This window comes from Sapajus apella, unplaced genomic scaffold (genome assembly GCF_009761245.1).
Source record: "Sapajus apella isolate SASKATOON/1434 unplaced genomic scaffold, GSC_monkey_1.0 scaffold37, whole genome shotgun sequence".
NCBI lineage: Eukaryota > Metazoa > Chordata > Mammalia > Primates > Cebidae > Sapajus > Sapajus apella.
In genome coordinates this window covers 5,032,700-5,058,766 of record NW_022436977.1, presented here as the reverse complement: position 1 = coordinate 5,058,766, position 26,067 = coordinate 5,032,700, and the positions used below count along the sequence as shown (strand labels likewise).

At 44.5% G+C, this 26,067-nt stretch overlaps 1 protein-coding gene across 1 annotated transcript in view; it reads right to left on the bottom strand.

Moving 5' to 3' along the window:
- Nucleotides 1–9,472, bottom strand: part of ANXA2 (annexin A2) — a 52,154-nt gene extending 42,682 nt beyond the window's left edge. The window contains exon 1 of the mRNA XM_032297283.1: nt 9,374–9,472. The gene's annotated coding sequence lies outside the window, so the exon portion shown is untranslated. The remainder of the gene's footprint in view (nt 1–9,373) is intronic.
- Between the last annotated feature and the right edge of the window lie 16,595 nt (nt 9,473–26,067).

Sequence of the window (26,067 nt, the reverse complement as noted above, 5' to 3'; positions counted from 1 at the left end):
GCGCTGGCTTTGTAGACTGCAGCCTAACGGTGTCCCAGGTGGAACTCCCCAGTACTGTGCAGATCAAAGACAGGCAATCTGATAGGCTTCTTTACACTCTCCATTCATGTTAATTCTTCTCCCACAGCCACAACACCTTGAGGAGACTGTTAAAAGCCCAACAAGTCTTCCTTCCTATTTCACCATTCATAACTGTCCTGCTCTTTCATCAAATCAGGCCTGCATGCCACCATCAACTAAATCTCTCTATTTAATCTTGTCAAAATCATTCAAAATCACTCCTCTGTGGCTTCCTCTTACTCCGGCAGAGCCCAGCCTTCAAAGATGAGCATCAGAATCCAACCTCAGTTCCTTCTGTTTACTCCCCAGCTAATGCAGACTAGGGCCGAAGTGTGACTTGCCTCTCTGCAGTCACCACTACTTTAGCATCTGTTCCAACAGGGTCACCACGACCCCTACTGCACAGAACTCTCTCTTGCCTTTCAGTGCCAGGGCACTTTTCGATGCCACTTCATTCATCCGTTCAGCAGAATGTTTTTAAGTGCCCTACATGTGCCAAGTATTCAAATGGTGAAAGCATCAGTATAATTCAAAGCAGTAGGGAGTATATGGTTGACCTCATCTTCCCTACATAGTCCCAGGCCCCCTACAGATTGAAGAGTATCATAGCCAGGTATGGTGGCTCACACCTGTAATCGCAGCACTTTGGGAGGCCAAGGCCAGAAGATCCAGGCCATCCTGGCCAACACAGTGAAATCCAGTCTCTACTAAAAATACAAAAATTAGCTGAGCGTGGTGGTGCATGCCTGTAGTCCCAGCTACTTGGGAGGGTGAGGCAGGAAAATCACTTGAACATGGGAGGTGGAGGTTGCAGTGAGCTGAGATGGCACCACTGCACTCCAGCCTGGAGACAGAGCAAGACTTTGTCTCAAAAAAAAAAAAAAAAAAAAGAGTATTTACAAAATGTAGGCGCTAAGCTGGGCACAGTGGCTCACACCTGTAATCCTAGCACTCTGGGAGGCTGAGGTCAGGGGATCGAGACCATCCTGGCTAACACGGTGAAACCCCATCTCTACTAAAAATACAAAAAAAACAAAAGTAGGTGCTAAATCAACTTGAAAACAATGAGTTGCTATTTTGTATAAGATTCCTATTTATATTATGTATAATCATCCTGCAGGGAAAAAAAACACACAAATGTCACAATAACCACAGAGTCACACTTACCACAAAGCAGTATCTATGAAATTTGACATTACCCCATGCAGGTGCTTTTTGTATCCACATCAATATTTCCTACTTCATTTGAGTTAAACAGCAAACATTTTCACCCCAGAAATAAAGCATGGGCTCTTTCCTCCCATGCTGATAGCATTCCAAAAACATGGTGAACATTCCTAAAACCCACGGCTTTCTGTTAAGAAATGTGGTAAGCACCAACCCCTCAAAGTGGCACAATGCCAGAAAGGCAAGGACTCCCTGCATGCGCAGGGAAAGTGGTGTTATGACAAGAAGCAGAGTGTCTATGGTGGGCAGCCTAAGCCAATTTTCTGGAAAATGGCTAAAAAGGAGACTCTGCTGAGGCTTGAGTGTGCTGAGCCCAACTGCAGATCTAAGAAAATGCTGGCTGTTAAGACATGAAAACATTTTCAACTGGGAGGAGGTAACAAAAGAAAGGGCCAAGAGATCCAGTTCTGTGTCATCTTTTGTTTCATTACGAGGACAATAAAATCTTGAGGTTATGTCCAAAAAACAAAACAAGCAAAAAGAAATAAAAGACAGTGCTTTCAGGCCGGGCGCGGTGGCTCAAGCCTGTAATCCCAGCACTTTGGGAGGCCGAGGCGGGTGGATCACGAGGTCAAGAGATCGAGACCATCCTGGTCAACATGGTGAAACCCCGTCTCTACTAAAAATACAAAAAATTAGCCGGGCATGGTGGCGCATGCCTGTAGTCCCAGATACTCAGGAGGCTGAGGCAGGAGAATTGCTTGAACCCGGGAGGCGGAGGTTGCAGTGAGCCGAGATCGCGCCATTGCACTCCAGGCTGGGTAACAAGAGCGAAACTCCGTCTCCAAAAAAAAAAAAGACAGTGCTTTCGTCTTCACTCCATCAAATCCCCTAGCAATGCAAAGTCATTTTGTATATGATCCATTATTCGCTACAAGGAACAACAGTTGGCTTTGCAGTTCATCGTTTGTTAAAACATTAGTTTAATATAGTAGCTTTTACTAATGGGAATGTGTCAGTGTGCTGCTATCCTTGAAAGCAGGAAAAGAAAGTCTTGGCAGTGCTACTGTAGGTTACAAACACTGGTAATTCTCTAAGAATTAATCAACAAACCCGTAACAAGCATACGCTGGGCCTGCACTATATTAAAGGAGATAAAAGACACTTATAAAACTGTGAAATGCAGACACCCACCCTGCAGGACCTTTGAGGTCTCTTCCCTTCATTCCTCTGTGACACTCTGAGTCTAGCCCAGGGTCACCCAGTGAATGAGTAGCTGAGGCAGGGCCAAAAGCCAGATCCCCGGTCTCCTGGGCCAATGCCCTTTCAACCTCACCACAATGGTTCTTCATTCCAAGAGATTAAGACACAGAGAGAAAGATGATAGTCATCAGAGTGGGATTAGTTAAGGGCTTAACAAGAAGGTGCTGACTACTAGGCTGAGAAGGGTGAATCACCATGTGGGAGGCTCTAGCCAAGAAGCAAGAGGGAAGGCCTGGGGAGAGGGGAAGAGGAATAACGCCACAGGGTGGCAGGAGAACAAGAGCACAGGCTTGAAAATGAGCCATGTCCAGTGGGGTGCCCTGCGGGGAGCCTAAAATAGAAGTCTCTGAATCCTGCAAAGTTATGCTTCCCTATGGAAATATTGAGGAACCTATGAGCCAAAGCAATTGGGACTCGGTACTCATATTTATTCCCCAAAACATCTGCTCTGGAGGCAGAATTTCTTATCTTTTTTATTGTTTATTTTTTGAGATGGATGGAGTCACCCAGGCTGGAGTATAGCGGCGCGATCTCGGCTCACTGCAACCTCTCCCTCCTGGGTTCAAGCAATTCTCTGGCCTCGGCCTCCTGAGTAGCTGGTATTACAGGCATGCACCATGACGCCTGGCTACTTTTGGTATTTTTAGTAGAAATGAGGTTTCATCATGTTGATCCGGCTGGTCTCGAACTCCTGACCTCATGATCTGCCCACTTGGCCTCCCAAAGTGCTGGGATTACAGGCATGAGCCACCACGACCGGCGGAGGCAGAATTTCCTTACTGAAAACAACTACTCTGACTTTAGTGTACCTATTGTTTTGAATGAAAATAAAAAATGAAGTCTACATACCATGAGACAATTCCACCTCTACTCATCACTGTGTAAAATGCATAAATCCACTAAAAGCAGAACCACCACTCCTTTTCTGGCAGACTTCTCTAAAGAACATGAAAATGGCAGTTTGCACCACTCCTTCAGACACTTCAGCCTCACCCAGCTGGTTTCAACTCGCAAACAAGAAAAAAAAATATATCAGGGCCAGGCGTGGTGGCTCAAATCTGTAATCCAAGCACTTTGGAGGCCAAGGCGGGCGGATCACCTGAGGTCGGGAGTTCAAGACCAGCCTGACCAACATGGTGAAACCCTGTCTTAAAAAAAAAAAAAAAAGAAAAAAAAAATCAGCAAATTAAATCTGTTGATAAGTATATCTACACACCAGTGCCTTCCATTCCCAGGGAAGGTTGGGTCCTAGACAACATCATTAAAACGGCCCTTTATCAGAGAAAGTTTTTCTGTTTAAGAAAATAAACTAGAGGTACAGGGAGACTTATTGAAAGAGCCACACCCACCTCAAACTGGTTTAAAATCATTCACCACTTGGGTAGGAAAATAGGTCACTTGGCCCCACCCTAATGAAAACAGTTTCTTCTGCCTTGAAAAGACTGACAAATGAGACTGTGAATGCCAAATCCGTGCAGTTATTTAGAAACAAGTCATTTACATTTAACAGGAAAATTCTATTAAAGATATTTAGCTTGGTGCCAAAGTCACTGCCATTACTTTTAATGGCACAAACCACAATTACTTTTGCACCAACCTAATAATTTAAGGGTTTATAGATTTTACTGTCTTTTATTGCTTCACTCAAAAAGTGCAGTTACCAAAATAAAAAAGAAAGACAAGTGAAGCAGTTTTAACTTCACTCTCAAAAAGTTTACAAAAAGGTGAAAACAAACAAAAGAAAACTTAAAAGTCAACACTGCGAATAGTAAAACCACGTTCTACTGAACTGAATTAAGAACCAGCCCCAGAAAGCCCAAATGGTTATCTGAACAAACAAACAAAAACATGCTGCAACAGGGCTGGTCTGCACAGGCAAATCTGAGTCTGATCCAGCAGTTTCGTGGACACACCCACTTCACAGTTTAAACGTGGACTGTTGATCCGTTACCACAAAACAGATTCTTAGCAACCATGATGAATCAGTCAGGGGCTAGATGATTCAAATGAAGGTTTTAAAGCAAAAATGGGTGGGGGTGGGAGTGTGGAGAGTTGGGTTTCCCCGCCAAAGCTCTTACTATCCACAGTCCTGGACACACAGTCTACAGGCCACACTGGAATTTTAAACTAAAAAAAAAAAAGCATGTGCTGATGTGCTGGGTGGGGAGGGGGGTTCCCACTATACTCCATCCTCCACCCACCTAATGCGTCTTTATTTATCAGGACCTTTTTGAAAGCACATACTCTTCTCTTTGGTTTTATGGTCTTGATTAATGATGGAGTCACAGGGCCAACTCATTGCCCAGAATTCCTGGAACTTGGCCCAGTGGCCTTGATCAAACTGAGCAGGAGGGACACATAGCACTTGCTCTAGCTTGTCTCTATGGCCTGATCTGAATCAATATTTGTTTGCTCCCTACTGGCTCGTTCCAGCTTCATGCTCTCACAGCCTCTCTCTGCTGGTCTCCTGATCTGGGGTTGGAGTGGGTGGAAAGATACCAGCAGGAAGAATGATGTCACTTGGCATGAAGCACTTTCAGGGTTGGGAAATCCAGGCCTTTGAGTCTACAACTCAATTTCAGTGTTTTATGGCCCACATATTGTACTTTCAACAGGGCCTGGCCACCTACAGAAAAGAATCTGAAGTCAGCATTCAAGATCTTCAACACTGTGGACTTACCTACCTTTCCTTAAATACCTTCTACACACACACACACACACACACACACACACACACACACACACACACGTACACACTCCTCCTGCACAAAAGAGTTAACTGGACTGTTAACTCTTCCCCAAACAAGCTCAGCACTTTCTAAGTTCCCTCCACCAGGTCCTTAGATGCAGCAAACGGTAAATGTTGCCTTTCCCACACACCCCTCCTTGCCCTGTGCTTCTGCAGCTTTTTGTGTGTCTGTGCAACATTACAGTTGTGTGTGTAAAGCCTGTCTTCCATATTATCCGTCCACAGGGTTTCCGACCTGCCCCTTCCTGCTTCTTCCTAGGTCTGCACACAGTTGCCTGGCACAGGATAGGCATTCAATTTCATCTTGGGATGGTTTACACACAATGGGTCTTTCTATAATACAAAGTATTTTTTTCTTCTTTTTCAACATACTCTCCTTCCTCAATTTTCTTTCTCCTCCTCAGACTGGACATTTCAAATCCAGTTCCTGCTTCACGTATTCAAAGCTGGAGGCTTAAATCACCAACTTCTGCAAATCTTAGCAAAGCCCAGCAGATCACTTCGGGCAGCCTCTTATCAATATATAGCCATGGCCCCCACCTCTGCACTGTCAGAGCCGCTTGGGTCCTAGTTCTGTCCATAGGACAACGTGGGACTGTAACCTACTACTCCTGGCAAGAAGACAGTAAAAAGGCTGGATGTATGAGCAGCCTTAGGACTCTGATTTCCTCTGAGCTGAGGGTGTGCAGCCTGGGTGTGGCAGGGAGACAAAGGGCATAGACAAAGGGCTCCAAGTCACAGCCACTCCCTAGAATCAGAGCTTTCTACACCACACCTGGGATAAAACTCAGCCCACTTGGGTGCTACTAACTTGTTGTCTAACAAGGTTGAACTCAGCTGGCTTGAAAGCTTCAGGGTGGGCTGCGCACGATGGCTCCCACCTGGAATCCCAGCACTTTGGGAAGCTGAGGCTGACAGGTCACTCGAGATCAGCAGTTAGAGACAAGCCTGGCCAGCATGATGAAACCCCGTCTCTACTAAAAATACAAAAATTAGCCCAGCATGGTAGTGGGCGCCTGTAATCCCAGCTGCTCAGGAAGCTGAGGCAGGAGAATCGCTTGAACCTGGGAGGTGGAAGCTGTTGTGGGCAGAGATCCTATGACTGCACTCCAGCCTGGGAGATAGAGCAAGGCTCCCTCTCAAAACAAAACAAAACAAGCTTTAGGGTGTAGCCTAGAAGGCAGATTTGGAAGTAATCTAGGTGAAACTGCCCAGAAGAACAAATATGGGCATCTCCTGACCCCTACTGCTGACCTTTCCCTTCACAAAGTAGATGAACTGGCTCTGGCAACAGCAGAAGAAAAAACATAGCAGGCAGTGAATGGGTGGAATTTTTTTTAAAGAACTGGAATTTCCTTTGGTGCGGCCTACAACTAGAATAGGGTGTGGCACCAGGGAAAATGAAGTAAGAGGATTCGTATGTGAGAAAAAGGGGAACATTACATTTCTATTTAATCCTCACAGATGAATCTAAGGCAACTTAAGACAGCATAACTGAAAGCAAAACTTCCTTGAGGTAGGCAAATGAAGCTCAGGTCTGTGCAACAGTTGAATTAAATGGGAAATGAACCCCCACCAAGGTTGGAAACTAGTATTAATTTGGGAAAATACAGTTTAAAACCCAACAATTCACTTATTTTGTCTCTTTTTCTCTCCATTAGATTTGGGGGGGGGGGGAGGATCTGTTTTGTTCACTGCTGTATCCCTAGTGCCCACAACTGTGAGTGGAACATAGTAGGTGATTAATATGTTGTGGAATAAATAGTTGTTTAAAGCAGCCCACTACAGCCTCAGACTCCTTTTGTGACACTCCCACTCTCCCATAATGAAAAATGGTCCCGCAGGCTCCAGGCTCTGCACAAGTAAAAAGCGAGAACAAAGACTTGCGACGGCAATGCATTAGTGGCAGATTCTAGGCCCGATGGTGCAGGAAGAGCCTACTGCCCTCAAAATCAATAGCAATTACAGAAGCATATTCTACTATGCCAGGAAAACTACCTAAATCAGAAATTAGCCAGGAAACTAATGGCCATGACTGCAAGCCTAATATCAATCAATAACATAGGTTAATAGCTCAAAGACACAAGATGTTAAATATTGAGACTCCAGTGCAAGACTGGGCCCCTAATCAGAGTCAGTGAGTCAGCAATATTTCCTGGGCATTCACCACAGGCAGGCTACTTGGCACTGCAAGAAATACAAAATCTAGGCGGTCTCAAAATCTTAACCCGCCAATTGGAAAAATGCACATAGATGGTCACACCCTTCCACTGCATCCATAGCTTTGAGTTCTATAAATTATAGATCTGTTTAGGTGAATGAGGTTTTTTTTAAAAAAAAAAAAAGTATTATTTTTTGAGAATGAGGTCTTGCTACATTGCTCACACTGGCCTTGAACTCTTGGATTCAAGCGATCTTCCAGCTTGAGTAGCAGGGACCACAGGCCTCAGACCACACCCAGTATTGTTTTTAAAATAACTCCTCTGGGTTGCTGAGGATCTGTGGATCACCAACCATTCCTAACTTAGTGAATATTGTTTGAATTTACTAGTCTCTAGCTGGATACCGGTTTGGTTTGCTGAAATGGGAAGGGGGACGGGGGAAGGAATGTGGTGTAACCGGACCAGCCTGGACAGCTGTTTTAATAGGACACAGAAGAGCGTCTCTAAGGAGGTGGAAGTTGAAAAAGAAAGTGGAACAGGGGCAAAGACGTAATTTTTCAATTAAATTAATTTACTCAGTGTCAACCACAAAATTAAAAAAAGTTCCATAAAAATATTTCATTGATTTAGTCTTCCTATACACATACTGTCCCTCACTACCCTCCACCTCCCCAACACCATCCCCATAATTAGGCAGGGCATGTTAAATAGGCGCCTCCTGAAACACAGATTCACTGGGAGGCTGCATTCCACGTACCAAGTCACCAAGTTCCAGACAGGCACAGCAGCACACACGCATGAAGAGAATCCATCACTACAGTCTGGGGCCCAGGCTCTCGCACACCAATAGCCTGAGGTTCTTGGTAATGGCCCCGGGTGCACCCATGAGGCCACTGCTCTTACACACAGACTCAGAACACCCACAGCTTTGAAATGGCAATCTGACTACAAAAATGAGACTTGGCATTTGCACAGCACTTAGTGTTTTCTGTGTGCTTTACACACTTATTTTTTAATGACTTTTTGAACTCTCCAATAACCCTGTTTGGGTGGTGGTAAGAACAGGCATCCTTAAGTCACTTTCCCAGATAAAGAAAGGTGATCCCCTCCTTCTCAGCAGCCAGCTGATAACCCAAGCCCTCCACACCAGCACTGGGGCCAGCTGCACCGAGCCGCCAGCAGAGAGCGGCCCCGGGACCACGCCCTTTTCTGTACCCTCAGATCCTGACTCATTGCCACATCACAGCGAGTAACAGTCAGGACAACCCTCCCCACAGAATCATGGGGGACACTACCTTCCTGGGGCCCATATGTTCAACCAAGCGGAAAACTCTCCAGGAAGAGTGAAATTCGAAGTTGCCGTCCTACAAGATCATCTAGATCAAGGGGAATGAACTGACGTTTTAATGTTTTCTTTCATGGGGGCGGTGGTGTCTACTCACACTCTCCCCTCTCATCCTCCCACACTGCTCTCCTCCTGCTGGTCGGTTCAACTGCACAAGCGCACGTTTGTTTCGAGTACAGTAACTTAGAACAGATGGGGGCACTTTCCAGAGGGCGGTGGAAAGCCCACCGGCTACAGCCGCGCGGGACTTGCGGCTCCCTGGGCGGCCACACCCTGCCCCGCGGCGCCCGGCGCGTCTGGAATGCGGGGCCTCCCTCCGCCCCCTCCCCGCGCCTCGTCGCCCCGCTCCCGCGAGCACTTCAAGGGGAAGCCCGACACCCCTCACCTGGGCCCTGCACCCTCCCGGCCTGGGCGCCGGCGGCCCCTCAACCCTGTCCCGCACACCTTGCCCCTGCGCCCCCTCCCCAAAAACTCTCCAGTGCGGGCGGACCCTTCAGCCCCCTGCCCCCGACGGCCTCCGGGACCCTTCGCCCGAGACTCCCTGCCAGGCCGTGCCCTTGTTCCCAGCGTCTCCACACCCTGCTAGCGGGCGGCCGGTAGCGGGCAAGCAGGGCGCGCCTCGCTTACCTGGGCCGGGCGCAGAGAGCAGAGAGCGTCCCCAGATGCCGAGCGGAGCCCGCTGGCCTGGGCGGGGCTTTTATACCCGCCGCTTCCTCCCCGAGAGGCGAGGCCCGCCCCGCCCCGCCTCTACTCCCCCACCCCTGGCCCGCTCCCACCCCGAGTCAGGGTGACTCACCCCGGCCCGCGGGCCCGCAGGGACCGCGCCCTGAAACGCTCCGGAGCCGCGCCACATGGGAGCGGCCCCCGCACCCCTGGCCCTGCCCTGGGAGAAAGCCCGGCCTAGGATGCCCGCAGGCCCATAGGGGCCCGGCTTCTTCCTCCTTTCCTCGTTTTACTTATTGAGTGCCACGTCGAGCTCTCAGCCTCGGCTTATGTTAATAAATTAGGAAGACTTTAGTAGTAGGCTCTGGGCATGGTTAAGTGGCTTTTTTTTTTTTTTCCCCGATAATGCAATGGAGGAAATAATTCTTCCAAGAAACATAAATCTGGACTCCCCTGAGCTGGGGCTGTTGGCATCCAGCGCCCCATTACCATGGGGCGTCTGCAACATGCCAGCTTAATCTCTGGTTTCCAGTTCCCGGGGGGCGCGCCGGGAGGAAGGGAGATTCGCCCTGTGCTGCAAAGCCTGGGCCGCCCCGGCCTCCGAGCGCGCTGGGAAGCCCCGAGCGCGGGCTGGGAGGCCGAAGCCGTGAGCCAGGATGCCGCCTCAGTCACGCCCCGGGAGGCGCCCCTGTCCCTAGTACGGCTGTGCTCTCCTCTCCGCGCCCGGGCAGCTTTGCGCGGCCTCGTGCCAAGTGGTCCTGGGCTGCATGGGGCCCATGGCTTTGAACCCGGAGTTTCGACATATTACTTTCCTCCCTTCTTTCTTGACTGCTGGGTGGGTGTGTGTGTGTGTGTGTGTGTGTGTATGTGTGTTTCTTGCAGTTGGGGTGTGTGTGTGTCTTTCGACTGTTTAGCCAACTCCCATGCTTGGTTTTGCTGTTTTGTGCTGTGTGTTTTGTTTTGCCTGGTTGCGTGTGTGTTTCTTGCAGCTGGTGTGTTGGGGGGGCTGCGGGTGTGTTTCTTGCAGCGGTTTACCCAGCTCCCTTGCTTAGTGTTGCTATTTTGTGCTGTGTGTGTCTGTGTGTTTCTTGCACAGCCTGGTTGTGTTTGTGTGGGTGTGTATTTCTTGTAGCCGTTTACCCAACTCTCTTGCTTGGTTTTGCTGTTTCTCGATTTTCCTCCACGAGTCACGTTGGCAATGTGCGGGCTACCACGTATTTGTTGTATGAGTGACGACGCAAATACTGTATTCAAAACCTCAAATTAGCAAAAAAGCTATGGTGAGAATCCCGAGGACCTCTCACAGCGTCTTTTAAATCCCTCCTTGCACACTCACTTCCTGCAGCTTTTTTCTGGTTTTGAAGATTCTGTGTTTTAATCTCCCATTTCTCTTAACGTCCATTTTTACTTTCCAGTTCAGCGTCAATTCACTCCTGGGAATCAGAGAATGATAAGGCCAACAGACCTTCAGTGCTCTGCTCACTGTCCTAGAGTGAGACAGGGAAGGTCGGCCACAACTGGAGTCTCTTAGCAACCCACCCAGAGCTCTCTGTTACCCAGCGCTTTCATGAGGAATTATACACGATGGGCCCTACCGCAGGGCCAAACAGAAAATAAAACACCATTTTGGGTGCAATTACTGATTTACATTTATACCTCTTCAATTTAGCCTGAAAGCTTCGAAGGCAGAAACAATGTTTATCTGCCTATTTGGTGTGAACTGTGCTGTATAGGCCCTTCACAGAAGATAAAATTTAATTCAAATCATATGGAATATATAAAAGCCATCAAATGTCCAAAAGAATTTTGTGCTCATCTTGGGCATGCAGCAAATCCAAATTTCCATAGATTTGTACAATCACCAGGCTTTGCTTCATTCGAAAGAAATGTGCATTGATGTTATCATAAAAATGAAGCTATTAGAAGTCATAGTTTGGCTGGGCGCGGTGGCTCATACCTGTAATCCCAGCACTTTGGGAAGCTGAGGTGGGAGGATCACCTGAGATCAGGAATTTATGACCAGCCTGCCCAACATGGTGAAACCCCATCTCTACTACAAATACAAAAATTAGCTGGGCGCGGTGGCACGTGCCTGTAATCCCAGCTACTCAGGAGGCTGAGGCAGGAGAATCACTTGGGCCTGGGAGGCAGAGGTTGCAGCGAGCTGAGATTGCGCCATTGCATTCCAGCCTGGGCGTCAGAGCAAGACTCCATCTCAAAGAAAAAAAAAAAAAAAAAAAAAGAAGAAGTCATAGTAGGCTATTGCTCAGGAATGTGAGACCAGTTCTGCCAGTATAAAAGATCTTTTGAGAATTAGTCAGAGAACTCTATTCCCCGCCGTCCCGCCCCCGCCCACCGTTCACCGCCCCTCCCCATCCTCACCTCCCCCAACCCCCGCCACGTTGGGGAGAATATTTACATCAGCACTCAAATTGTCTGCTGTTGTCCATATTGTTCTCTAAGTGCTCGACTTTTTCTTCACACTTTATCTGCTGCACTCAATACCTCCACTAGCGCCTAGCTAGCAATGGGAGGCACTCACTAAATGTGATACAATGATAAAATACAATTATTCACTGAATAATAGAATGTTAGAGCAGAGAGGGACCCTAGAGATTAAATTGCCCAATCCTTGATTTTTACTATTATTATTTGAGACGGAGTTTCACTCTTGTTTTGATCTCCACTCACTGCAACCTCCACCTGCCACATTCAGGTGATTCTCCTGCCTCAGCCTCCCCAGAAGCTGGGATTTACAGGCATGCACCACCATGCCCGGCTAATTTTTTTGTATTTTCAGTAGAGACAGGGTTTCTCCACCTTGGTCAGGCTGTTCTCAAACTCCCAACTTTAGGTGATCTGCCCGCCTGGGCCTCACAAAGTGCTGGGATTACAGGCATGAGCCACCACTCCTGGCCTTATTGTTTTAGTTTTGGTCTCACTCTGTCAGCCAGGCTGGAATGCATGGTGTGATTAGGGCTTACTGCAGCCTTGATTGCCGAGGCTCAAGCAGTCCTCTCCCCTCAGCCTCTCGAGTAGCTGGGACCATAGGCCCATACACCAAGCCCTGCTAATTTTTCCATTATTTGTAGAGATGTCAAGGTCTTGCTATGCTGCTCAGGCTGGTCTCGAACTCCTAGGCTCAAGTTATCCATCTACATTGGCCTTTCAAAGTTCTGGAATTACAGGCGTGAATTACTATATCTGGCCTTGATTTTTATATATGAAGAACTTGAAGTCCAAATAAAATCTTCTGCCCAGTCCAGGTATTAAATAATGCACCCAAGACCCTCATATCAGTTACTTTTGCAGTATAACAAATTATCCTCCAAAACTTAGGGGTTAAAACATAACTATTTACTTGCTTGTGATTCTGCAGTTTAAGCAGGACCCAGTGGGTACAGCTTGGTGCTCCTCCATAGCATGTTGGGTTGGGTAGTTTAGTTGGGGTTGGAAGATTGAAAGCAGCTTCATTCATTTGTCTGGTGCCTGAGCTGGGATTGCTAGAATGACAGAGAGCAGGCTGGGCCTTTCTCTTCCTTGGTATTTCATCCTCCAGGTTCTCCTCTTTTGCTGCAACACGGTAATCATGGCAGCCAGCCTTCTAGAAGAAAAAGCTGAAGGTGCCAGGACTCTTGGCTCACAGGCTGTGCAAAAACAAGCGATAGGCGGGATTTCCCCTAGGAGTTGTAGTTTGCTGATCCTTGTTTTAATCCACCGCTCTACTCAAATTTTGGCTTTGCCCTCTGACATCGAGGCTCCTCCCTTTGAATGTATTTCCTTTTCTTAAGAATGGCCCATATTTGTAGCTGAACAGCGCTCTCAGTCTGCTTCATTCATGCCAGTAGAAAGTGAAAGGGCTAGAAACCTCTTTTCATTTTGAACTGTTTCTGGTTTAAGGTGGCAGTTCTTTCATTAATACAAGTATCTTAAAAACCGTGTGGATTTTCTATATCTTATTAAGGTTCATACCATGCTCCAAAATTTATATACAATTTTCTCAAAAACTTTATTTATGTAAATCTTGCTAAGGTTTAATTCCATGTTCCAAGATTCACATTCATTTTTTAAATAGATCTGTCTCTACGTTACACGTCAGGCTGCAGTGGGAAAATGTACCCAAGTTTCTTAGAAGCCCTGAGATGGTCTTCGAAGCACCACAACAAATCTTTCTTGGAGTCTTTTAAAAAATGTTTTTATAGCCACATCTTGATTTGATCTTTCTCCAGATACCATTTCTTACTTTGCAAACATTTCAGTGGCTACAATTCTGCTTGAAAACCAAACAGATCTTTTGCCCTTTAAGCAGCTAAATGAAACCCACTGCCACTTTCAGCATTTTACCTGAAAACCTCCTTGGCTATGTCCACAAGTTCAATGGCACATATTCTATCATTCGTGTCACCTCAGGCAACAGCAATGTCAAACATCCTGCCACTACGTGATATAGTTTGCCTCTTCTCTAGTCCCCTTGTCCATAACAACTCCCTCACTGCTCTTCCATCTTCCACTAACAGTCATGTCTCTAGCTACCAGCTGGCAGTAAAGTCAATGTCACATATTTTAGGGTTTTGTTACAGCAGCAGTACATGTTTATGTTTCATTTACCTATTACCATAACATAGACCTCCTCCAAATCTTAGAGGTTTAAAACCACCACCACCATTTATTTGTTCATGATTCTGCAAAAGGTGGACTTCACCGGGTGGGCTCATCTCTGGTCTGTCTTAGCTAGCAAGACCCAAATGAGGCTGACAAATCCAGAAGGGCCTCTCTCCAGCAGGACAGTTGCTGGCTTTCAAGAAGTGAAAGTGGGCCGGGTGCAATGGCTCATGCCTATAATCCTAACACTTTGGGAGGCTGAGGCAGGTGGATCACGAGGTCAGGAGTTTGAGACCAGTCTGGCCTGCATGGTGAAACCCTGCCTCTACTAAAAATACAAAAATTAGCTGAGCATGGTGGCGCACTTGTAATCCCAGCTACTTGGGAGGCTGAGGCAGGAGAATCACTTGAACCCAGGAGGTGGAGTTTGCAGTGAGCCGAGATCGTGCCACTGCACTCCAGCTTGGGCAAGAGAGCCAGACTTGGTCTCAAAAAAAAAAAAGAAAAGTTAAAGTGGAAGCTGCCAGGCCTAGAACTAAAACAGTGTCACTTCCACTGCATTCCAATAGAATTCCAGCATAAGTTGGTCAAAGCAAGTCACATAACCCAGATGCAAGGGAAAGTGAAATAGATTCCATCTCTTCATAAAGAGAGTGACATGCAAGAATGTGGGTGGAAGGAATTGTTGGCAACCATCTTTACAGACGCTCTACTGCAATCCTTAAACTAGTAAGAAACAGAGCTGAAGCCAGAATCTGTTTTTCTGTCTTTCCATCTTTATTCATATAACCTTTATATTGTTTGTATTACATCTTTTTTCTCTTGGTACTATAACTGTTATGTTTCAGGTTGCACCATCAAACTAGGAGCTCCTTGTTCATCTTTGTAACCCCAGCACAGGGCTCATAACATGCTCTCCATGTTGAGAGACCTGATGTTGTTGGAGTGGACTCTATTATTGGATACTGTCATAATCATCATAGAACTCAAGAGGCATGGGCTCCGGTCCTAGCTCCGATACAAGTTGGGTGTATACAAATTGACATGTCACTTAAACTCTCTGGTCCTGTTCCTCACCTGGAAAATAAGGGTGAGGACTAAAAAATTGTCAAATTCTCTTTTAGCTCAAAAACTGAATTTGATCCTTAATATGCAAATGTAATAATTTCAGCACATTAATCATATACATACAATGGATGTTGCTAAACAGAGACAAGTTTTATCTCTTCACTGAAAAGGCTGAATAGGATTTCTAAATGGAAGTACTTTGAATAATAAAACTATCTCTCTTTACAAGTAGATCAATAGGTCATTTTTACCAAATATGATTGGCCTTCTTTTTCTGTGTCCCTTTTTTGTTCCAATTAGGAAAGGTATCCCTGTGTAATTGAATGCATGCATATAAAGTTGTTGCTTTCATTCAGACTCTTTGGCTTATGGAGCCCCAGCACGTATTTAGTTCCTAGATTATTTAAACATATAGCTGCAATTGAGAAATATCACTTTAAGGTAAAAAAGCTGTGTTAAATATTATTAAGATAATAATAACAGGCAACTGTTAAATATCCCTATGTTGCAAAGGAACTTAGGTTTATAATAAAGAGAGCTTGCAGTAACATACTGAGGTAACTAAATATGGGTACATATATACTGGAGACACATTTATGCTATCACTAGCAATACAGTGCAAATATTCCTCCCCACTCTTCAGTGAGTGCTGGCAAGCAGCAAACAGAATGGAACCCAGTTTTGTAACCCAAGAGGACAGAGCTGGTACAGGGGACATTTTGGGAGAACACGAGAAGTTGGAGTAGAGAGAGCTAAGCTAGATACCAAGGGAGAAGTCGAGGGCACCATGAGCTGTTAAAAAGTCTAAAGGAAGGGCAAGACATGCTGTCTCACGCCTGTAATCCCAGCACTTTGGGAGGCCAAGGTGGGCGGATCACAAAGACAGGAGTTTGAGACCAGCCTGGCCAACACAGTGAAACTCCATCTCTACTAAAAATACAAAAATTAGCAAGGTGTGGCGGCGGATGCATGTGGTCCCAGCTACTTGGGAGGCTGAGGCGGGAGAACAGCTTGAACCTGGGAGGTGGAGGTTGCAGTGAGCCGAGAACTACACCACTGCGCTCCAGCGTGAAGAGTAAGACTACGTCTCAACAACAACAACAAAAAAGTCTAAAGGACAAGGGCAGAATCTAGACAGAGGAGGAAGTCAAGCTGCAGGGCTGGAGGAACACAAATGCAAGTAGGAGGGAAGCAAGGAGGAAAGGGACAGGCTACAGCTGGGGCTGGGGTGGCATCCACTGCTTCTGTGACCGTGATGCGGGTGAGTGGTGGGGGAATCAATTGCTGGCATGCATACTAAATCATCTCTACCATTTATTCAAACAATGCAAAAAAGAGAGGAACAGGAAGGAAAAGGAGAAGAAAAAAGATAGTGGAAGAGAACATTGCAAGGGACGATACTGTGACATTGTGATACAGACAGAAGTGGAGGGAGAGGTTTAAACTCCTGATCACAACATATTTTTTTTTTCTTTTTAAATTTTTTTTTTATAAAGATGGGGTTTCACCATGTTGATCAGGTTAGTCTTGAACTCCCGACCTCAGGTGATCTGCCCACCTTGCCCTCCAAAGTGCTTGGATTACAGGCATGAGCCACCGCATCCGGCCAATTTTTTTTTTTTTATCTAAACTTTAGTTTTTAACCTTCTGAGCTAGTTAATATAAAAATACACATATAAATAAATTTTAGCTTCTTTGCATCTGGAGAATAGAATATTTTGGCCCAGATCATCTGTAAGTTCCTTGCTAGCTCTTACATTTGTAAGACCCTGCTAAAATAGTCTCAAATTCTGTTAAGGCTCAGTTAAAACAATAACTGAGAGATTTATAAACCAACTTTATTACTCAGCTAGTAGTACTTTAGTTCAACTACTTAACACTTTGGCATCTGGTTTTCCTGGGGCCTTTAGTAAGAAGGGCTGATTGCTTCCTAATAGGATGGGTCTCAGGATTGTGTTGGAAGCAAAAGGCAAACAGATGAGTAAGCTGCTCTAATCAGCTTGAGCTGGAAAAAAAAAAAAAAACAAAAAACACCTTTGCTCTTAAAATGAGAGGTTGGTCTTCCCCAAATTCCAGAGCTCCACTCCCTGATTTGGAGATGAATCAGATTACTTCACTGGTCTTTCCCTTCTCTGATTTCTATGATTCATCAGCTAAAGCAACTAGGGTGAGAAGAAAGAACCCTTTGAGTACTCAGGTTAAGCTGCAGCTTAAAAGGAAGGAATCTGAGGAAAAACTGTTAGGATCGTAAAAGAATGAAGAAAGCTAACTTATGACACTCCTAACTCGAACACATTTTTAAAGAGGACTCCCTATTCTGATAATTGTTAATTACACGGACTTTTCTGTTTATCAATTGTTTTATAAATATTTTTCTATGAAATCAGTTAAAAAAAAAAAAAAAAAAAAGCATCATACAGACAGAAACCGAGTTTCAGGCTCGGCATGGTGGCTTATGCCTATAATCCCAACACTTTGGAAGGCCTAGGTTGGAGAATTTCTTGCGGACAGGAGTCCGAGCCCAGCCCTGGCAAAAAAGCAAGACCCCATCGTTTAAAAAAAAAAAAAAAAATTAGCTGGGTATGGCAGTGTCCATCTGTAGTCCTTGTACTTGGGAGGGTGAGGCAGGAGGATGGCTTGAGCCTATGAGTTCAAGGCTCAGTGAATTATGATTCCCACCACTGCACTCCAGCCTGGGTGACAGGGTAAAACCCTGTCTCTAAGAAAAAAAAAAAAAAAAAAAGCTGGGTGAGATGGCTCACGCCTGTAATCCCAGCATTTTGGGAGGCTGAGATGGGCAGATCACCTGAGGTTGGGAGTTCGAGACCAGCCTGACCAACATGGAGAAAACCCATCTCTACTAAAAAGACAAAATTAGCCGGGCGTGGTGGTGCATGCCTCTAATCCCAGCTACTAGAGAGGCTCAGGCAAGAGAATCGCTTGAACCGGGAGATGGAGGTTGTGGTAAGTCAGGATCTTGTTGCAGTGTAGCTGGGCAAAGAGCAAAACTCTGTTTCAAAAAAAAAAAAAAAAAGAAAGAAAAAGAAAAGAGAGAGAGAGAGAGAGAAAGAAAGAAAGGGAAAGGAAGGAAAGGAAAGGAAGGAAAGAGAGGAAAGGAAAGGAAAGGAAAAAGGAAAGGAAAAAGGAAAGGAAAGGAAAGAAGGAAAGGGAAGGAGAAGGGGAAGGGGAAGGGGAAGGAAGGAAAAGAAAGAAAGAAAAAAAGAAATCTAGTTGTTTTTGACCATCTGAAAAAACTGCCACTATCTACCTGACTGTAACAATCAAGGAGCCCTCCAGATTCATTCAATTTAACAAACATTGAGTGTCCACTAAATGCCAAGCCAGGCAGGACTACACAGCACATATATAATAGTAAGAAACATGTACATGTATCCCAGAACTTAAAGTACAATAATAAAAATAATAAAAGAGAAATATGTAACTCCTCCTTAAGGACTAGTGGAAGTCAATAGGTAATGATAATTTGACAAATGCATGCGATATGAGTACTAGGAGAACACAGTAAGAGAATGACTAATTCTGTCAAGAAACAGTTAACCATTAGAGAAAGGAAGTAAGCCATTCCATCTTGGCCAATGCATTAAAGTTGCTCATAGTTCAGGTCACTGCACAACCATGAAGGAGGAAATGTAACATAAACCAATGTATTCTCTATCAGCAGGAAGTGGCAATGAACAGAGGTGTGACTGTTTATTTTTAAACAAACCGTCTGGTATAAAAACAGTAGAGTGAATTAGTCACTAGAGAAAGTATATATTTATTTGATTAATGCCACCATTGTGAAAATAGCTTTGGAAACCCTCTACCTAAGTATTTCTCTCAAAGCTGAAGGCAAATTCTGGTCACTTGAGAGGAGTTTTGAGGAAAAGCGAGCAGTCATTCTTGGCTAGGGCTGGTGACTAAGAGGTGAAAAGATAGTAGCAGAAGAGGATACTAATTTGATCAGGCCTTCCTTTGATAACAATTTCAGTGAATTCAGCAAGATTTATTTTCTGGTTGTAAAGATATCTGATCATTTTGATATAAGGGCTGAAGTGGATATCAGTCCAATGAAGCTTTTAGATTTCCTGAGATACTACATACTCAAAATCATGTAACACTATTTAAAGGTAATAATTTGGTGGGGGTAAAAGTGTAAAAAATATAGTGGACTGAAATGCAATATTCAATGATAACATGAATAATGTACTTACACAGCAAAAAAGAGTTTAAAAATCCAGTATTCTCACGAGCAAAGGAATAGCTAAATGTGATACAGTTTCCAACGAATGATGTCAGCCCTATTTAAGTTTCCATAGAAACAGATTAACATCTGCCATTCCCTTCCTCTTCCAGAACCTATGGTATTCTTGCAAGCATTCTGGATAGCTGGAACAAGCTTAGACATGAACCCAGACAACGGAAGAGTTAAGAAGGTACAGAGTTAAGAAGGTACAGAGTTAGTGGATGCAGGGTTGGACTTGAGAGATCTGCCATCCTACCTAAGCCAGTCCTCAAAGATGTTGACTCCTCTCCTGGGACTGCAGTTACTCTTCCTTCATAAATAGAAATCATACCTTGGAATAGTTAACATTGCTTCTGTTAGTCTGTTAATAAGTTACTATATTATAAAGTTATCTGCCCTGTATTGTTAAAAAAATATATGGAGCCTTTACACCCTTAATATCTAACTAAAAAGGAATGGCAGGGAGGTTGTGGGGAATGGCCTGGGACCCACATGGGCTGGCAGTCCAGGTCTCCACATTACCATTTTGTTTTAACTGTTTTTTTGTTTGTTTGTTTTTGACATGGAGTCTTGCTTTGTTGCCCAGGTTAGAGTGCAGTGGTGTGATCTCAGCCCACTGCAACCTCCGTCTCCCAGGTTCAAGCAATTCTCCTGATTCAGCCTCCCAAGTAGCTGGGATTACAAGTACCTGCCACCATACCTGATTAATTTTTGTATTTTTAGTAGAGACGAGGTTTCACTGCATTGGCCATGGCTGGTCTCAAACTCCTAATCTTAAGTGATCCTCCTGCCTTGGCCTTCCAAAGTGCTGGGATAAGAGGCAAAAGCCACTGTACCTAGTCTTTTAACTGTTTAAGCCCAATTTGCTCTTTCATGTTTGTTTCTGAGACAGAGTTTTGCTCTTGTTGCCCAGGCTGGAGTGCAATGGCACAATCTCAGCTGACCACAACCTCTGCCTCCCAGGTTCAAGCAATTCTTCTGACTCAGCCTCCTGAGTAGCTGAGACTACAGGTGTGTGCCACCATGCTTCATTAATTTTGTATTTTTAGTAGAGATGGGGTTTCTCCATGTTGGTCAAGTTGGTCTTGAACTCCCGACCTCAGGTGATCCGCCTGCCTTGGCCTCACAAAATGCTGAGATTACAGGCGTGAGACACTGTGCCCAGCCTTTTTTTTTTTTTTTAAAGACAGACTCATGCTCTGTCACCCAGGCTGCAGTGCAGTAACACAATATCAACTCACTGCCACCTCTGTCTCCCAGGTTCAAATGATTCTCCTGCCTCAGCCTCCCGAATAGCTGGGATTACAAGCATGTGCTTCCATACCCAGCTAATTTTTTGTATTTTTAGTAGAGATGGGGTTTCACCATATTGGTCTGGCTGGTCTCAAACTCCGGTCCTTAAGTGATCCCTCCACCTTAGTCTCCCAAAGTGCTGGGATCACAGTGTGAGCCATCAAGCCCAGCCCGCCCAGCATCTTTGTTTTTTTTTTAATTTTAATTTTTATTAGAGATGGGGGTGTCACCATATTGCCCAAGCTGGTCTAGAACTTTCAAAATATCCATCAGGGCTAATTAAAAAAATTTTTTTTTTTTTGTAAAGCCAGGGTCTCCCTGTTGCTCAGGCTGGTCTTGAACTTTTGGCCTCAAGTGATCCTTCATCCCTCAGCCTCCTAACATGTTGGGATTTATAGGTGTGAGCCACTTCTGGCCAGAGCCACTGTGCCTGGTTCGACTTTTAAAAGGTTAGGAGAAAGACCAGCTAGGTAAAAGGTAGCATTTAAAGAGTTAACCATTATTTTTTAAGTGACTTTCTTGGGAGTTTACCAAGCTTTTTTCCACATTTAAGGTTCACTTCCAAATGATATAATTCAAATGTAATTCTCTAAAGAAAAATTTTGAAAGGAACTCCTATCCCATTTAACTTTGGAGCCTAGAAGGAGAGGCACCTGCACCACTGTGTATGCGGGTCTGTAGTTCTTACGCCCTTATTACTTACTTGCCCAGCTCCAGCAGATTTTAAATCTGCACCTTCCATCTCCTTGGCTTGGCTGCATTTTCACCATATGGCAGGCATATTTAGTATACAGAAACAAGAGTGAACAGCTTGCCAAGTAGGACTGATCACTGTAAACTTAGAGGGTTTTTTGTTTTTGTTTTTTCGGAGACAGAGTCTCACGCTGCCAGCCAGACAAGTATCAGTGCAGTGATGCAGTCATGGCTCACTGCAGACTCAGCATCCTGGGCTCAAGTGATCCTCCACATCAGCCTCCCGAGTAGCCAGGACAACAGGCACGTGTCACCACGCCTGGCTAACTTTTTAAAATTTTTTGCAGAGAGGAGGTCTTGCCATGTTTTCTAGGCTGGTCTCAAATTCCTAGGGTCAAGCAATTCTCCTGTCTCCTCATCCCAAAGTGCTGGGATTACAGGTGTGAGCTATTTCACCTGGACAACCTTAGTTTTAGATTAAAACATAGCTTCTACTGACCTCCATGCCCTTAGACTTCCCTAGTTTCCATCCTGCCCCCTTAATCTATCCTATCTATTGCAGCCATACTTTCCATTCTAGAAGTTTAACCATGTTGCCTATCCCAACTCCCGGCCCCCCATTAAAAACCTTTTGATAATTCCTCGTCTCAAGATTACACCCACAGTCTCACTCTGTTGCCCAGGCTGGAGTGCAGTGGCTCGACCTCTGTTCACTGCAACCTCTGCCTCCCAAGCTCAACTGATTCTCCTGCCTCAGCCTCCAGAGTAGCTGAGATTCTGAGATTACAGGCCTGCACCACCACAATACTTCACATTTATACAGTGGCTTGAATTAAAAAAAAAAAAAAAAACCTTTTATATTCTTTATTTAATAGATGGGCACTACAGCCAGTAGGATATGCTAGGAAGGCATTAATATCTGGTTTTACAGATGAAAATACCAGGACTTGAAGAGGGAATAGACAGGGCCTTAGCGAATGGCAGAGTTCAGACTCTGTTTCAGGGCTCCTTCCCCTTTCCTCCCCCACTGCTTCTTCCAACAAACTCCAACTCTGGGCTGGCTAATTCTAATACTCAACCTCTCACACGTTTCTTCCTCTGAAAGTTTCAACTGACAGTCTTAACATTCTGAAGACTTCCTCCCTGCTGGATGTGAAATAACTCTGGCACTGGGCTCCTGGGAGCAGAAGGCTTGGCTGACAGCCTTGTATGCAAAATGACATTTAGGCCTTAGGCACTTAGTATGTTACAGAGTCCTGCTCCTTAAGAGTGAAAGTTTTCAGGCACTAGAGTGTAGTATTAAAAAAAGCCAAACCGAATTAGAAACTGACCTACCACTTTATTAGCCTCCCAACATGCACATGTAGACAGAGATATGCAAGGCTACTGTACTGTGACTTCACACTTTTCCCAACCCCGCTTTCTGAACTCGAAAGAAACTGATTGTGCAATTCTATGAGACTGCAGATTGGTACTGGACAGAAATTATTTCCAACTGCCCATTGTGGCACTTGGGAATTATAATTTGCATCACTTTTGAAGGGGCAGAGGAGAGACATTATACTTGCAAAAAGTATTCAATTATTTTTCACAATAGCAAAACTGTTGTTTGGGTATTGTTAGGACATCCATGACTAGATATTAAAAATAAAACACCAATTTCCTAAAATACAGACTAGACATAAAATACATTCTATTTCTTAGTTGTATAGAAATGTTAACTCTCTCATTCAATTAAACAGATGGATCATAATCATTTATTCTGGATCCCTTTCTTTCAGTTGAAAACTTGAGGGACAAATGTAAATACTGTCTTATGAAGGATTTTGTAGTCAGTGAGACTCTTCCTGGACATAATATTGTCATTATTTATTTGGAGTTCCATCTAAGAGGTTAAACCAAAAAAGACTTTTTTTTTTTTTTTCCAGACGAAGTCTCATTCTGTTGCCCAGACTGGTGGGCAGTGGCCCGATCTCGGCTCACTGCAACCTCCGCCTCCTGGTTTCAAGTGATTCTCCTGCCTCAGCCTCCCAAGTAGCTGGGACTACAGGCGCTCACCACCAGGCCCAGCTAATTTTTTGTATTTTTGGTAGAGAGGGGGTTTCACTGTGTTAGCCAGGATGGTCTCCATCTACTGACCTCGTGATCTGCCCACTTCAGCCACCCAAAGTGCTAGGATTACAGGCGTGAGCCACCACCCAGCAATTTTTTCTTTTTTTTTTTTAGTTTCAGCAGCTTAAGTTGGACAGATGTCTGTTGAAAGACCAGTTTGCAAAACTATGTATGACTAATGTTTACTTGGCATTGGAGAACATTACCTATGGATGGTAAAGCTTGTGAAAGAGTGGGCATATTTTCAGCACACCAGTTATTGGGCAAACGTCTCTCCCTTTGAAAAAAGATAAGCCTTTTGTTGTTGCTGCCCTGGGAAGAACAGACTACATATTTAGGTGGAGACAAGTTTTGGCTGAAAGATAGAATGGTTTTGTTTTTTGAGACAAGGCCTCACTCTGTTGCCCAGGATGAAGTACATTAGGGCAATCACAGCTCAGTGCAGCCTTGACTTCCCTGGCCCAAGCAATCCTCCCACCTCAGACTCCCCAGTAGCTGAGACTATAGGCATGTCTCACCATGTCCAGCTAATTTTGTAAATTTTTGTAGAGACAGCATCTCACTGTGTTGCCCCGACTATTCTCAGACTCCTGGGCTCACGTGATTCTCCCGCCTTGGCCTCCTAAACTGTTGATATTACGGTCATGAGGCATGCTCAGCAAGATAAAATGTTTTTCAGAGGTTTCAAGATATGATATATTCCAAATTGTTTATCTAACCTGAATTTTTACTTCTTTTGTTGCCCTTACATGCAACAGAATTCTATCAAATGAGTTAGTTTGGATATACTGTAAAAATGTATCCAAAATATGGAGATTTAGTCTTTAAGAGAAATATACCTATAAACTGATACAATACAAAGATATAAATTGGAAGTATAACAGTAACTGGTGTGTTTCTTTGATTTGTTTAATTTCTTAACTTATGCAAGGCTACCAATAGCATTGTCCTTGTGACTGGGGGGGTTCTATAATTGAGGTAGGGACAGCCTAGCTACATGTTGGTTTTGGGGGAGCGCTCAAGTAACAGCACAATTTGACACATCTTGATTGAGCTTCTAGAGTTTTCCTAGGCATATGTTCAGTCTTAGGTCAGGTACATAGTTATAGAAAGAAACAAGCATTACCTGGGAGGACCTTACAGTCTGTTTAAGTATGCATACAAAATGCATAGAGAATAATGTGAGATACATTTCATAGTCAGAAGTTGTGGTATTTTAATAAGTATATTATGAATTTATAGGAGAACAGACTTTTTGGGGATTACAATGTACGAGCAGTTTCATGTCCTGGATCTGAAAAACAGGAATCCTTGATTTCTCCCTACTGCAACACTTTTGTCTTTATACCTCTCTGAACCATTTGTTAGAGAACAACTCTTCTCATTTTTTATTTAGGAAAATTCTGGACACAACTAACAAGCCTACTCAAACTGAGCACATAATAAAAGAGGTATATTGGATAAAGGAACCAAAAAAGTCCAGGGGTAGGGTGACTTTTATGTATGGCTCCATCAGAACTCAGATTCTGATTCCCTGTGTAAATTTCCTGCTTCTTCCTTCAGAGTACAGATGTCATCTTCAGGGTGGCATCCATCCCATTTATAATATGATGAGTGGCAGCACCCGCACTATGGTGTATTTTCATTCACACCCAGAGAGAGTGCTTCATCTTATAAACATCTAATGAGTCCTGAGATTTATACTGATTAGACACAACCTTAAATCATTCCCTAGGTCTAAGATGTTTACCATGTACTGATTGGTTTAGATCTGGGTTAGCAAACAAATCACTAAAGTAGGGGAAATTAGACCCACTGGGGTTCACTCCTGGAGCTGGAAGTAGGGTCAATTTCACCTAAATTTCATGGTAGCTACATGACAGGGGATGGAATAATGAAATAAATAGGCTTTTTGTTGGGGTAGTGGTGAGGCAGTGGGAGACTCTCCAAGTTGTACCTTTATACCTAGAATCTTGATGTTCTCCATCTCTTTTCCCTCAGGGCTCTGGGTTGGTTCCCTATCAATTATTAACCTTTCAATTTGTACCTCTGTATTGCAGCAACAGGTATACTTCCTTTAATATACAAACTTAAAGAAGTTCTTATCATTCTGAAAACAAAACCCAGCCGGGCGCGGTGGCTCAAGCCTGTAATCCCAGCACTTTGGGAGGCCGAGGTGGGTGGATCACGAGGTCAAGAGATCGAGACCATCCTGGTCAACATGGTGAAACCCCGTCTCTACTAAAAATACAAAAAATTAGCTGGGCATGGTGGCACGTACCTGTAATCCCAGCTACTCAGGAGGCTGAGGCAGGAGAATTGCCTGAACCCAGGAGGCGGAGGTTGCAGTGAGCCAAGATCGCGCCATTGCATTCCAGCCTGGGTAACATGAGTGAAACTCCGTCTCAAAAAAAAACCCTTTTCTCCTGGATTTTCTTTCCGGTTATTGCCTACCTTCACTCTTCCATTCAACATACTTCTCAACATGGCTTTTCCTCCGCACCTTTCCTTGTCTCTCATTCAATTCTCAGCTTGCAGTGACTCCTTCTCTCACACCATTGAATGTTCTCGTCAGTGCTGAATCCAACAGCCTTCTTTCCTTAGTCTTCATCCTCCTTAACCACCTTATAGTACCTGATACTGT